The following is a 16646-nucleotide window of genomic DNA, read 5'->3' as shown; positions in this document are numbered from 1 at the left end:
TTGAAACTTTGACGATAAGTCCATTAAGTCTTCTTTCTTGCTAAAGTAGAAGTTTGTGTACAGGAAGCCCGGTTATCGGCAGCAGGATAGCTAGGATGTCTTGAACTGTTTGAATCAATGTACTAATGATACACACGTTTGTAATTATGCTCTCACATATGTTATTAAAGATGTCTAGGGGCTTAATAGCGAACAGTTGTATCAGTCGTGTTATCTAACTGTATGAAACTATATTGCCTCGTGAAACTGAAAGACAGACATATAACTGCGTTATCATTAATTCCGTGCGGATCTATGTGTTGATGTTATAGAAATAGGAGGGGGAACAATCTACAATATAAGCGATTGCGAGTTCTTGCAAAGGAATTTGGGAACGTAAAAAAGTCTATGTGAGCTCCAAGACTCTCGGCCACTTTTCTCACTCCGTTTTTTACCGTTACGTTGAAGAAACTTTAAGAGCATTTTAAGATGGGATCAAAGGTCATATTAAAAAAAATTATTTTTTGTCCCACATAATTTGTACTTTCCTGCGCGATTTGGTAATTGCGTTCAAAAATTTCAATTCCAAGTATTTTAATCGCGTAATACGTTTTCTTTTCTCAATCGTACTATCAGCCACTGGAATGCTTAACCTGCAGACTTACTAAAGGCTTTACCAACAACCAAAAATGTATTTAAAAATAGGCTTAAGGACTTTACTAATACACGGTAATTATACACAGTATTTAAAAGGTGAAAATGATATTTTGTTATTGCAGTGTCGTATCGGTGAAGAATTATGTTGTGTCAGTGAAGTGTGTTGTGTAAGTGAAACGTGTTCCTGTCAGTGAAGCTTAATAGTTTATAGTGGCAGTGCAAAGTATTTGAACAGTGAAATGTTTTTGAAGTGTTAGTGAAATCAGGATAGAATCAGTGAAATGTGTCGTAGTTCCAGTGCAGTGAGTGAGTTGACAGCGAAATGAGTGTAGTGTTGAAAGGTACTTGTGCAGATATGAACATATCATACTCGTGGGTTTTAATTCGAACTTAAGTTTAAGGTACAAATTAGATTTACTTTAAATGTTATTTTAACTGATCGTGCTTCATTTAATTTAGGATGTTCCCTGTTATTATTATTATTATTATTATTATTATTATTATTATTATTATTATTATTATTATTATTAGTATTAGTATTAATTATTAGTATTATTATTAATTGTCTTTATTATTGTCATTGTTGAGTGTAATTAGTTACCACTGTCACCGGGTATATACCCATTGCAGTGTGAATAAATACATACAATAATATTCCATCACGTTGTCTACGTTTATTTTCTTGAATATTCTGGCGTTTCTCAAGATTACTTAATAGATTTACACGTTCTCGACCTAAAATAATTTCAGAAAATCATATTTCGATTTCTACGCACATTTGTTTTTTTTTTTTTTTTTTTTCTTTTTATAAATTTCTTTTGGAAATAATACGTACAAACAACATTTAATTCCTCGTACCTTTTAATGCAGCGTGTTTAAGGTATAATGTCGTATTTAGTGTACTATGCAAATGCTAAGATCATACATTTTCTTCGGAATAGTACGAAAAATAACATTTCATTTGTCTTAACTTCTAATTCAGCATGTTCTTTATGACATAAGGAGTAATGTCGTTGTATATTAAATTTATTAATGCCTAACAGGATTTTCGAGCATAACATACATCGTATGTTCTCCCCTTCTAAACAGCAAAAAAACTCTTCCTCCCATTTCCCATGAAATAATCGTTTTCTAACGCGTACACACTGCTTTGATAATGCCATTATGCCACCACTGATATTGCTTATGTAACTGATATAGAACCTGCCCACGCCTAGGAGCGGAACGGGGACTGTGAAGATGATGTCACTCAGAGCGTTAAGCTCTGTGAAGGTAAGTGAGGCACAAATTCTCAAGTGAGGCATGATGCCCATCTCTGATATAAGCGATTGCGCGTTCTTGCAAGGGAATTTGGAAACGTAAAAAAGTCTATGTGAGCTCCAAGCCTGTTGGCCACTTTTCTCACTCCGTTTTTCACCGTTACGTTGAAGAAACTGTAAGAGCATTTTAAGATAGGATCAGAGGTCATATTAAAAAAAAAAACAAATGATTTTTTGTCCCACATAATTTGTACTTTCCTGCGCGATTTGGTAATAGTGTTAAAAAATTTTCAATTCCAAGTATTTTTAATCGCGTAATACGTTTTATATGTCAAAAAACTAAAGAACTCAAAACTTAGACATTTAATTATGGTCGAACAAAAACAGTGCTATGCATCTTGTCTATACCCACAAGAGTAATTAAGACGCTCGTATGAAAATTATGAAACTCGCTTACGATCGTTTCATAAATTTACTCACGTTTTAATTACTTTCATTATAGACTACTATTATATTATCCTAATGCAATGGTTCCGAAAGTGTGGGTCGCGATCCCTGGGGGGGGTCGTGTAAAGAGCTGAGGGTGGTTGCGAGATGATTTAAAAAATAAAACAAAAATACCTTATTAACATATAACATAAACAAAATAGAACATAAGAATAAAAATATTAAAAATGTTTTAGTTACAGCTAAAATAGAAAATAATTAATACTATAAATGTGTCTGTTTTGTGAAAGTCGCATCTCAAATCTTGACTCCGTATTCAGTATGCACACAATTATTATATCATTTTCAATTTCAAGGAGATTTATTGCTTTTGTTTCGATGAAAATCATAGACTGGAAAGTTATTTTGCATCAATACGAGTTTGCCAATGCTAACAAAACTGTAAGAGTTTCTTTTGCAAGTTCGAGGTATTCTTACAATCTTTCGATCTAAAACTAATCTACGTCTTGTGAAAAATTCACCATTAAAATGGGACACACTCACGGACAGGAGAACGCGAATTCGATTATGCGCACTGTTCAAAACATACAGAGGTGAGCCTGCCTGCAGAGAAATAAAAAATAGGTTGCAGCCGCCAAATTACTCTTCAAGGAACGACCACTCATATAAATTGAGGGAAAGAAGACAGAGGACGGACACTGGAAAGTTTACTTTTCTCAATTGTACTATCAGGGACTGGAATGCTTTACTTCCAGACTTACTAAAGGCTTTATCAATGACCAAAAACTATTTAAAAATAAGCTTAAGGACTTTACTAATAGATGGTAATATATTATACACACTACTTAAAGGGTTTAATTAATATGTTATTATTTGAAGTGCTGTATCAGCGAGGAAGTGTGTTGTGTCAGAGAAGTGTGAAGTGAAGTTCTATAGTTCATAGTGCCTGTGCAAAGTATTTGAACAGTGAAATGGTTTTGAAGTGTTAGTGAAATCAGGATAGAATCAGTGCAGTGAGTGAGTTGATAACGAAATAAGTATAGTGCCGAAAGGTACTTGTGCAGGTATGAACTTAGGGTTAGATACAAATTAGATTTACTTGAAATGTTATTTTAAGTGATCGTGCTTCATTTAATTTAGGATGCTCCTTGTTATTATTGTTATTATTAATATTATTATTATTGTTATTATTATTGTTACTATTATTATTATTATCATTATTATTAATTATTATTGTTTTTATTAGTTGTGTTTATTATTGTCATTATTGAGTGTAATTAGTTACCACTGCCACCGGGTATATACCCATTTGCAGTGTGAATACATACATACATACATACATACATACATACATACATACATACATACATACATACATACATACAGTCCACACCTGTGGAGTAACGGTCAGCGCGTCTGGCCGTAAAACCAGGTGGCCCGGGTTCGAATCCCGGTCGGGGCAAGTTACCTGGTTGAGATTTTTTCCGGGGTTTTCCCTCAACCCAATACGAGCAAATGCTGGGTAACTTTCGGTGCTGGACCCCGGACTCATTTCACCGGCATTATCACCTTCATGTCATTCAGACGCTAAATAACCTAGATGTTGATACAGCGTCGTAAAATAACCCAATAAAATAAAAAATACATAGGTACAAAATTTTACTTTTAATCTTCGATCAGTAAGCACATATTTCAGTAAGTCTTTTCCTTAACTTTTTTTTTCTTTTTTATGGACTTTCAGCCACTTGAATGCAGCTCTTAGAAACGGATTCAGTATCTGTCACTGTCATGATTGTTTTGAGTTTCTTCCGAAAGACATTAAAAAAACTGTTGTTTTAAAATTGTGCAAAGTTAATTGTATGTCCACAAAAAGAAACTAGGAATTTGTCGTGTCATACGATAAGTAGCTAAATTTTCCATGAGTTCTTTAATGCACTGGAACTAACAACCTAAAATTATGTTTTTAAATTTAATGCACCCCTTTCACCGTGCATACCGAATGATATTTTCTAAACTCCGAACGTTCTATAGCAGTGTTGCTTACTAATTTTCGAACGATCTATGTATTTCCAATTCATTACCTGTTCTATAACTTCATTATTAATTTCTTACTTCCACTTAAAACTTAATAAAAATAGTTAAAATCTACCCAGTCCTTAAGGAAGAAATAAATTCGTGTTGTGAAGGGAAGTCGCTTAGAATAATTTAATTAACTTTTCGTTTTCTACATCGAACCTGCGTCCTTCCAATTATTAGTCCGCTTCTATAGAGTGTAGAATATCCGCATTGCAATGCAGTATACGTACCTAAACTTTAAATCACTTTATGGGACTGTATAATGGAAATAAGATCCTTGAACTGCAGTTCCGTACTAAAATGAGAACATACATTCTCCTATATGAACATACATAGTATTGGATTACACATGGAGTAATAAAAACCATTACCTCAATTTGAAAAATTTATAAAAGTCAGACACGGAAGGTCTCGATGATAAGTAGATAAATATTCGGTATGCGGAATTCGTGGAATTTGTATATACATCACTCTTGCATGTTATGTATCACTTTACAATAAGCGTGACCTGACCTCTCTGTTTCCCTTTTGCTCCTTCCCCTAACTCCCCTCAATTCCCCCTCCCCGGAAACTAGAACCGTGTCAAGGTCGCGTGGCCGAGCCAGTCAACCCTCTACACTGCTGCTCCTATATTCATAGAATTACATACATGATTTATCTCTTCCTCTGTTAAAACTTCATTGCTATAACCAATGTTAAACTATAACACTCCGTTTATCAACATAAATCCTCGAGTTTGTGGTCGACAGCTGGAAACATGACTTCATAGACTACGATTATTACTCCAGGGTCCTCCGTTTAGACCAGAAGTACGTAACAGTCCTAGACACGAACATATCGTGCGCTTTATAGCAATTAACTCTGTTTATTCTGTGACTATCTCCCGGTTTTAAGCTACAGTAATAAAATACAATCAATATGAAACAGCAATACTTTCCCTGAATCAGAAGTTGTAGTGTTTCTGGCTACAAGACCAACGCACATGGGTTCGACTTTCGACTGGAAGAATTTATCTTCACTAAATAGCGCTAGTTTTTAACTTTGCTCTAGAGTATGGCATTAGGAAAGTCCAGGATAATAGAGAGGGTTTGGAATTGAACGCGTTACATCAGCTTCTTGTCTATGCGGATCACGTTAGGAGAAAATCCACAAACGAATAGGGAAAACACGGGAATTTTACTTGAAGCAAGTAAAGAGATAGGTTTGGAAGTAAATCCCGAAAAGACAAGGTATATGATTATGTCTCGTGACGAGAATATTGTACGAAATGGAAATATAAATATTGGAAATGTATCTTTTGAAGAGGTGGAGAGGTTCAAATGTCTTGGAGCAACAGTAACAAATATAAATGATACTCGGGAGGAAATTAAACACACAATAAATATGGGAAATGCCCGTTATTATTCGGTTAAGAAACTTTTGTCATCCGGTCAGCTGTCGAAAAATCTGAAAGTTAGAATTTATAAAACAGTTATATTACCAGTTGTTCTGTATGGTTGTGAAACTTGGACTCTCACTTTGAGAGAGGAACAGAGATTAAGTGTGTTTGAGAATAAGGTGCTCAGGAAAATATTTGAGGCTAAGAGGGATGAAGTTACAGGAGAATGGAGAAAGTTACACAACACAGAACTGCACGCATTGTATTCTTCACCTGACATAATTAGGAACATTAAATCCAGACGTTTGAGATGGGCAGGGCATGTAGCACGTATGGGCGAATCCAGAAATGCATATAGTGTGTTAGTTGGGAGGCCGGAGAGGAAAAGACCTTTAGGGAGGCCTAGACGTAGATGGGAACGTAATATTAAAATGTATTTGAGGGAGGTGGGATATGATGATACAGACTGGATTAATCTTGCTCAGCATATGGACCAATGGAGGGCTTATGTGAGGGCGGCAATGAACCTCCGGGTTCCTTAAAAGCCAGTAAGTAAGTAAGTTAATAGCGCTATCCATGTGAATGTTTTCTCTTCTCGAATTCGATGGTCTTCAACCATATTGGCCATGCAACGTTTGTGGCGAAAACATTAGTGTTTGATCCCCGGCATTTGTGGTGGACAAACAGATGTTGCAAGGAACATTTCTCTGAGTACTGCCGTTTCTGTTCTTCATTTCTCACGTTTTCGAATTTCATTATTACATCAAACCTTTCATCCACTTCTCATTTCATCATTACACAAACACTATCCTTCTATTTCTCATTTCATCGAGTTTTAAAGTAGCAATCGGTCTTATTGTCTCACTCATCTATTCCTTGCTAATCAAGAACTTCATCTGTTCAGACATTTTTATATTTTTGCCACAGCGCAGCAAGGTTTAAAATTCCTTTGTGCGAGATCGTGCGTATTTGCTTGTTTTCCGCATAAAACCAATACGCGGTAAGTGTGAAATGCCACATTCAGTATTCCCAACCTAACACACATAACAATTTCCCTCTTCTTACCGCTTAAGCGCCATATTCATTTTACTGCTTTAGGCTTTTAACATATTATTTTTAGAGACGTTTAACATAGTAATAATTATAAATTGGAAACTTACCACTGCAATTTCACCTAAATTGCACTGTTAATTATTGTTTTTAAATATTTGCAAAAATTAAGTATCCTCTACAACACCACAAATGTTACTGCATTTGTAATGCAAACAATATTAAGGAAGCCGTGAAAAAATCAACAAGATTCCAGACTGAAGCCGGATGGTCTATGGCGAGTCCTTGGCATCAACCCCTTTGATTTGATTACCCCCTTTGATTTGATTACCTGGTTGGGTTTTTCCGAGGTTTAACCCACCGAAAAGGCAAATGCCGGGTAATATTTTGGCGAATCCTCGGACCTCATCTCATCTCACTACATCTCGCCAAAATGTAAAAAAATTGTACAAAATTGTAAAAATTGTAGAAAATTACTAAATTCTAAAACTATAAAAATTTTGTAATTGTAATATTGTAAAATGTTGACATGTTCCACATCTTAAAGCTTCATTGCTCATGTAAGATCTATGGAATAAAATAAATGAATGAATGAATGAATGAATGAATGAATGAATGAATGCCGATGTTATTACTGCAATATGTTATATAAATAATATTGTTAAAATATTAAAATGAAAAATAAATCATTACATAACCTTACCGTTTGTTTTAAGTTCGCATCTATAGACTGGGGGAAAAATAAGACAGACGTATATCACGGCCTGCTGGAATATAGTAAACACAGAAAACATTATATAGCAACAATGTTGAAGACAGATATATTTGTTTTCCAAAGTTGCCGTCATTGAACAGAAACCAAGATGGAGATTTCATTGCAACTAATTAGAAATTCCTCTTTCAGGTATGTAATAAACGATCTTCGCACAAAATAATGTACGATACACGAGCGGTATGTTTGTTTTCATGTTCTCGGAAATTAAAAAAAACCTCAACTACGTTTCGCTTTTCTCAATCTTTTCCTCGAAGATGAAAACATCAACATACCGCTCTTGTAACGCATATTACTATTGTGCGAGATCATGCGTATTTGCTTGGTTTCCGCACAAAACCAATCCGCGGAAAGTCTAAAATTCCACATTCATTATTCCCAACCTAACACACATAACAATTTCCCTCTTCTTACCACTTAAGTGACATATTGATTTTACTGCTTTAGGCTTTTAACATATTATTTTTAGAGACGTTCAATATAGTAATAATTATAAATTGGATACTTACCACTGCAATTTCATCTAAATTGCACCGTTAATTATTGTTTTTAAATATTTGCAAAAATTAAGTAAACTCTACAACTCCACTAAAGTTACTGCATTCGTGATGCAAGTAACATTAAGGAAGCCGTGAAAAAATCAACAAGATTCCAGACTCATCATAGACTGGGGGGAAAAAAAGACAGACGTATATCACGGCCTGCTGGAGTATAGTAAACACAGAAAACATTTTAAAGCAACAATGTTGAAGACAGATATATTTGTTTTCCAAAGTTGCCGTCATTGAACAGAAACCAAGATGGAGATTTCATGGCAACTAATTAGAAATTCCTCTTCCAGGTATGTAATAAACGATTTTCGCACAAAATAATGTACGATACACGAGCGGTATGTTTTATTTCAATTCTCGGAAATTAGAAAAGATCAATTACGTTTCTCTTTTTCAAACTTTTCCTCGAACATGAAAACTTCAACATCTCGCTCTTGTAACGCATATTACTATTTCCTGTCCCTACATTACGTTTACTATTTATTTCAGACTCTATTTTCACCATACATACTTTTCATTACAGTTTCTCTCTCTTACTTGTTATAGGACTCATATGGTGCAAAAATCTTTTTTTCGTATTCTCTAGTCCACACCTGTGGAGTAACGGTCAGCGAGTCTGGCCGCGAAACCAGGTGGCCCGGGTTCGAATGCCGGTCGGGGCAAGTTACCTGGTTGAGGTTTTTTACGGGGTTTTCCCTCAACCCAATACGAGCAAATGCTGGGTAACTTTCGGTGCTGGACTCCGGACACATTTCATCGGCATTATCACCTTAATTTCATTCAGACGCTAAATAACCTAGATGTTGATACAGCGTCGTAAAATAACCCAATAAAACATCGTATTCTCTATCCCACCCGACATTACAGTATATTCCTTACATTCCTAATTCTTAGTCCTTACTGACATGTAACATGGTTAATTCAGACTCCTCGCTCACATTGCTATTTACATCTCTTCACTAGCTGATTTACTACATTTACACTACATTATTACACTTATCATTGTTTAAACAACTCATGCACTTATCTTCTATTGTTCTACACTGTGTCCTTCTACGTCCTTTCTTTTCTCTTATCATTTCATCCATTTCGTACTTCACTCGTCCTACACTATTTATCGCTCGAAGCCTATTTAAATCTAAATCTAATTCTCTATCCCTCACACTAAGTTTTCTATTTATTCCAGAATCAAATTTCATTATACCAACTATTCCAAAGATCACCGTGTATACAGAGTAATTCACGAGGATTTACCGTCATTTACGGAGCTTATTTCTGAGAAAAAAATGTCATACAAACATGGGTCATATTCTCAATATTTACAGACTTACGTTTCGTTATTGGAACGCATTGCTGTGAACGCGTGATCTTGGTCAGCGTGCAGTCAGCAGCCAGCGCGAGAGCTACGGAAATCAAAGATAGCCGTATGCAGTTACGTAGAGCGACGAGTGCCGTTCACAAGCGTGCGGCCAAGTGTACTCAAGCGGAAGGCGACATTTTTTAAAATGTGTTGTAATCTCTCCAAGACTGTAAATTCGGATGCAAAATTGAACTGCAAATAATTAAGTCGATGAAAGTGGTGTCATTTGTAGTAATTGTTGTGATAAGTGCGTAAGAATAATGTAATTTTCTACTTAAAAATAGAAAAAGGTGTCTGTATGAAGCAATTAAAGAGTTCACAGCACATTTTTAGCTTCATAATACTTGCGAATTAAGGGTATATGTACGTGAAGGACCACAAATATTATCAGGAAATGCGGGCTTTAAATTTCTAAACTTTTATAAGAATATGAACTCACAATTGGACAAAAATTACAAGGTACAACAACAAGACTTATTAGAACTTAAATATCTAATAAAAGTTTAAAAAAGGTTACTAATAATATTTTTCAAACTAGTTTTATCAGAGTATGAAAAAAAAAAAACAAAGAAATTCTGCAGTTACATAATTTGGTAACCATAACATTGTTAAGGTCTCTCTGACATCTTTAATATTTTTTCTGCATGTAATAAACACTTATTTCTAAAAAGTAGACTACTCTCAGACGTGTAGAGTTGTTTATTTCAATTCAATTAAGTTTTTATTTGTCCTGCATAAAATATATTAAAATTTACATAATGTTTTGTGACCTAATTTTTCTATAAAAAATGGGCATTATTGTAGTCTACCTTTTGCATGAATTCATGTTAAATCAGTGTACAAAATTTCAGAATTCTATCTTTAATGGTTGTGGAGTTATGAAATAATATGTGTGAAAATTTTCATATTTTGGAAAATTTAATTTAAACTAAAAAGTGAATTCTCAAAAATATTATTAATAACCTATTTTTATACTTTTATCAGATATTTAAGTTCAAATAAGTCTTGTTGTGGTACCTTGTAATTTTTGTCCAATTGAGAGTTCATTTCCTTATAAAATTTTAGGGCCGTATTCATAGATATTCTTAGCGCGGGCTTCAGGTGGATGATCAGCGAACTAACGTTTTTCGTATACATAAACCAGTGTAAGCGATATGATATGATATCATATGAATCCTGTACAAGTAACCACTCGATAGTCGGGGCTAGTTTAGCACGCTCGTAGCGCGGGCTAGCGAAATGTCTATAAATAGCACTCTTAGAAATCTAGAGCTTACATTTTCTGACAATAATTGTGGTCATTCACGTACACATACCCTTAAAGAAATGATACTACTGAATGGTTCATTCTCTATTTGTATTATTCTTTTACCTTCAAACTAAAGAAAAATAGTAATATACGTTACAAGAGCGGTATGTTGACGTTTTCATGGTCGAGGAAAAGATTGAAAAAGCGAAACGTAGTTGAGCTTTTTTAATTTCCGATAACATGAAAACAAACATACCGCTCGTGTATCGTACATTATTTTGTGCGAAGTTCGTTTATTGCATACCTAAAAGACGAATTTATAATTAGTTGCAATGAAATCTCCATGTTGGTTTCTGTTTAATGACGCCAACTTCGGAACACCAAAATATCTTTCTTCAACATTCTTGCTGTAAAATGTTTTCTGTGTTTACTATACTCCAGCAGGCCGTGATATACATCTGTCTTTTTTTCCCTCAGTCTATAAATGCGAACTTAAAACAAAGGGCAAGGTTATGTAATGATTTATTTTTCATTTTAATATTTTAACAATATTATTTATATAACATATTGCAGTAATAACATCGGCATCTGGAATCTTGTTCATTTTTTCACGGCTTCCTTAATGTTACTTGTATCAGGAATGCAATAAGTTTCGTGGAGTAGTAGACTTTACTTAATGTTTGCAAATATTTAAAACAATAATTAACAGTGCAATTTAGGTGAAATTGCAGTGGTAAGTTTCCAATTTATAATTATTACTATGTTAAACGTCTGTAAAAATAATATGTTAAAAGCCTAAAGCAGTAAAATGAATGTCGCTCTTAAGCGGTAAGAAAGGGAAATTGTTATGTGTGTTACGTTGGGAATACTGAATGTGGTATTTCACACTTACCGCGTATTGGTTCTGTGCGGAAAACAAGCAAATATGCACGATCTCGCACGAACGTATTTTACAAAGAACTTTAAATTAGTGTAACTCTGAAAATATTGAGAATAGGAAGTATGTTTATATGACTTTTTTGCTCAAAATTCTTCAGGAATAAGCTCCGTGAAGGACGGTAAATCCTCGTGAATCACTCTGTATCCCTGTATATTAACAAAAAAAAACTACGAGAAAAAAGGGGAGATATTTTCATATTATTTCGGATTTAATTCAATATTTTCATTAACCAATAAACTTATGAATTGTCTAAAAAATTGACTAATGGCCGGTTTTTCCAAGTATTGTTAGAAAATTTAACGACTGTTAAACTCTAAACAGTTTGTTAATTAATAAATGAGTATGTTTTCAACGTCAGTTTGGTTTAACAGCTTGTTAACAGTTTGTTAATTTTAAATGTAGGATTTCGGGCAGTTAACTCGTTTAACAGTTAGTTAAATACGGCCGATGTCTCCACAGCTGTTCGAACAGAAGTTGCGAAATTAATATTTTGTGTCTCTCTGTAGGAAATGTGTAGCATATGACTGGTAATAAAACATTTAAAAAATACTTTAGACTGTTTAAATACATCAGTGCTATTTTATTTCTTTCGTATTTCGAATCCATAATAGCAATGAGGAAATATAACCTTACTTTGTAATTATTATTCAGCACGTCACCTACAACTTTCATTTGTCATCTGTTTATGGAGCGTGGCGTACTATAACAGGTTGTCATTTTATGCAAGTTTCATGACTCACTCTATAATATAGAATTTAAAGATTAATTTTAGCCAATCAAAAAATGTCTTACACATGTAGAATCATTACCAATTGCTGTTGAGTAGTTAAAATAGTGCTAACATACGTTATAGTTAAGTGTTGGTTATCTTAAACAAAATTATGTTGAACAAATGGAAAATACATTAAGAAAGCGTTAAAAATAAACAGACTGTTAATTTAACACTCGTTAAGCAAAATTATACATTACTTGGACAAACTGGCCATTAATCTATCTTGTCAGCAGTGTTCTAAATAAACACTGTTCTCGAAATTTTGTTCAGCCACATAGAAACTAAAATAGTATTGGCGATGGTATGATACTATTGTAATCGCAGCAGTTAACTGGAACTGAGCTTACACTGTAGGAATTAATCATGAAAAATGAGCCACGCAGCCATTGTAACAACGGAGATCCTGCACCCACTCACCATTGTAATCCCGACCATTTAAATCCTGGCATTAAAGAATTAAACTACTGACCACAGTACGTATGATCAGACATTCCCAATTATTTCTGTTTTATCTGCTTTGTAAATATCTGCATTTGCTTTGATACTCAAATCCCTGAGACCTCTATCGTTGCCTGTCATCTAGCAAACAACACACAAAACATTTCAGTTTTAAAGACATTATTTTTTTATTTTTCCTCAAATTATTATCCACAGTGTGATAAAAATGAATATCAGATGGAAATTTTCATAATAATAAAAAATATATTTTAACAGCAACTCGTTTAATTCTGTAAAAAAAATCTTTCCTATAATGAATGTATAAAAATATTCAATATTGAATGTTTAGTGCAATTTTGCTAGTGAAATTCACTGGAAAATTATACAAGCAGTAAAACTTACGAAAACATTGAGAACTACTTCAAAGTCACACAAATTATGAAAAAAATTATACATTAAGAATAAATAGCTTGGTATATTATTAATACTATTAAAGTTAGTAAAAGCATTAGACACGGCTAATCATACAATACCTTTGAATAAATTAGATTATACTGGTATCAGAGGCAATGCTCTAATATTATTTCAGTTCTATCTAACAGTTATCAAGCAATCAAAATAGCTTATAAAATCAGCTACCCCGAAGATTTAGATACAGGAATATCTACTACAAGAACCATTTTCGGTCTAATTTTATTTTTGATACATATATTATACAGTATATTTCTACTTGAAGCAAGTAAAACGATAGGATTGGAAGTAAATCCCGAAAAGATTAAGTATATGATTATGTCTCGTGACCAGAATATTGTACGAAATGGAAATATAAAAATTGGAAATTTATCCTTCGAAGAGGTGGAAAAATTCAAATATCTTAGAGCAACAGTATAACAAAAATAAATGACACTCTGGAGGAAATTAAACGCAGAATAAATATGGGAAATGCGTGTTATTATTCGGTTGAGAAACTTTTATCATCCAGTCTGCTGTCGAAAAATTTGAAAGTTAGAATTTATAAAACAGTTATGTTACGGGTTGTTCTCTATGGTTGTGAGACTTGGAGTCTCAATTTGAGAGATGAACAGAGATTAAGGGTGTTTAAGAATAAGGTTCTTAGGAAAATATTTGGGGCTAAGAGGGATGAAGTTACAGGAGAATGGAGAAAGTTACACAACACAGAGCTGCACACATTGTATTCTTCAGCTGACATAATTAGGAACATTAAATCCAGACGTTTGAGATGGACAGGGCATGTAGCACGTATGGGCGAATCCAGAAATACATATAGAGTGTTAGTTGGGAGGCCGGAGCGAAAAGGACCTTTAGGAGCCCGAGACGTAGATGGGAAAATAATATTAAAATGGATTTGAGGGAGGTGGGATATAATAATAGAGACTGGATTAATCTTGCTCAGGATAGGGACCAATGGCGGGCTTATGTGAGGGCGGCAATGAACCTCCGTGTTCCTTAAAAGCCATAAGAAGTAAGTATGTTATACAATATATAATAATAATGTTTGAATATTAATCTTTAAATGATAAAAAGGTATATCTCATAAAAAATGAATGGAAACTGAAATACTTTTCATGTTCCACGCATAAGTAATAGTAAGGCACTACCTCTAGTTTTTTTCTTGATTGCCTCACCAATGGACCTTTGTGCGTGATAAAGGTGTTAGAAATTGTACTAATGCAGTCTACTAATTTTGCAGGGAACATTACAAATAAGTGATAAAGAAGAAAGGTGGACAGAGGGTGTTAGAGAATGCTTCTTTTTGTGCAGCAGTTCGGTGGAACTAAAGCATGGGTGGCTGTTTTGGTTTTTCTACATCTACCCTTAATATGCAAGAAATTTCCAGCCATCAAGTACAGTCAACCAAGAAAATAGTGTGTGATAACATCCAAACAATCAAGAAAATTGTTATTAATATTTTTTTTTACAAAATGTGTAAATTTTATTTATTTATTTATTTACTTATTTACTTTTGTTTATTTATTTATTTATTTATGCAACAAAATCTTGAAAATATCTACTTTATATGCACAATAGTCTATTATATACAGATACGCCTGAAATATGCAAAAATATGCTAGATTAACTTTGCATATTCAACATCACAGACGTTCAAAACAAGTAGGGCTATACAAATGTTTTTGCATGACTTTCAACCGATCATAAAAAATATGCATTTGCATATGAATCCTGGCCCCAGTGATAAATAAACAAATCCCGTTGTCCGATACTTACAATGTGTTACTATTTTGTGTATACGTTGATTTTTAAAAATGTTATATCTATTTCAAAATGTAACTTCCTTTCCCTATATTACAACTTACGATGAACGTTATAGATTTCGTATTAAATATTTTAAGAATAGCATACTTAATATGAAATCTGTAACTTCTATCTAAGTTGTAATATGACTGGTAATTGATGCATCATGCTAAGGGAACCAGGTAGTCATCAGGGGTAAAAAAATTCGACTTCTTTGTGTTTTTTAAGAAAGGTGCAAAACTTGCTCTTTAAAACAATATAAATACTGTGAAGGTATTACTGAAGATAAGCCCTTTAAATGGCGTCTTTCAATTTGGCGGTGCATATAATTTATACATTCTTCTTAATTTTTTTAATTCAGTTTTCGATAAGTTAACATTTTTCAAACTTAAGTATATTTTTCTCTGAAACTATTGAATCAATTTACATGAAAATTTTACAGTGTTTTCTGCAGCCTGTGTTCTACGTAGTAGACATACGGGTTTAAGAATATCACACACATAACACGAGGAAAAATTATATATGCATTGAAAAAAATTACAAAAAATGTTAAAGTTCAATATTTTTTTTCTGTTTCACTAGGAGTAAATATTTACTAAATTTTGCTTTAGAACTTAGAACATACATTACTAGATAACTTAAAAAAATACAAGGTATATGAGTGAAGATTGTAGCAAGTAATATGCACCTGAACATTGAGGTACATTTAGCAAAGTGGAAAACAGGTTATCAGTTAGGGTTTTCATTTTGCACTTGGATAGAAATTAATTAGTTTTCTTTTACACCAATGAATTCAGAATGATTGATTTTATAAGCATGGAAATGTTTATTCCACTCTGAGCATTAAAAGCCTAGAAATATTGAACTAAACTTTTGTACTTACATTTTAACCGCATAAGCATCACAACCCACTCCCCTTAACTCGGTCTTGGTCTTACTAATGAGGAAGGCGTTCACTTTATGAAGAAAATTGACATACGATTAAATTCTGCGCACATCAAACTACTCTCACAATGAGCGAGTTATCGATATTAAAAATCTGGGCATTTCTGCGTCCCGAGAAATGTTTTCGGGACACTGAGAGAAAAACATCCAAAACTGAGGCCTTTCCAATAAAAGCGGGACGTATGGTCACTAATAAATAGCTGCTGTTTACTGAACTTCAGTCTGCAAATATTGTGACAGCGACGTGAGATTCGAACTCACGACCAGCGTCCCGCAAGAGAGCAGGTCGCGCGTGAGTCGACACGGGCTCCACGGAGCACTGTGGGACGGCGCGCGGCGGGGAGAGGAGAGAGGAGGTTGCGACACGCTGTTCCGCGGCAGAGAGGGGAAAGTAAAGCAGCTGGTGACTGAGGAGAAAGATCCAGAGAAGTCTGGACTTCCGTTATCTTCTAGGCATCTGTCTACCGACCGCGAACTCTCCAGAAACTACGGCTTAGTT

Source organism: Periplaneta americana, chromosome 7, assembly GCF_040183065.1.
Source record: "Periplaneta americana isolate PAMFEO1 chromosome 7, P.americana_PAMFEO1_priV1, whole genome shotgun sequence".
In the NCBI taxonomy this organism is placed as follows: domain Eukaryota; kingdom Metazoa; phylum Arthropoda; class Insecta; order Blattodea; family Blattidae; genus Periplaneta; species Periplaneta americana.
This window is presented reverse-complemented; position numbering follows the sequence as displayed.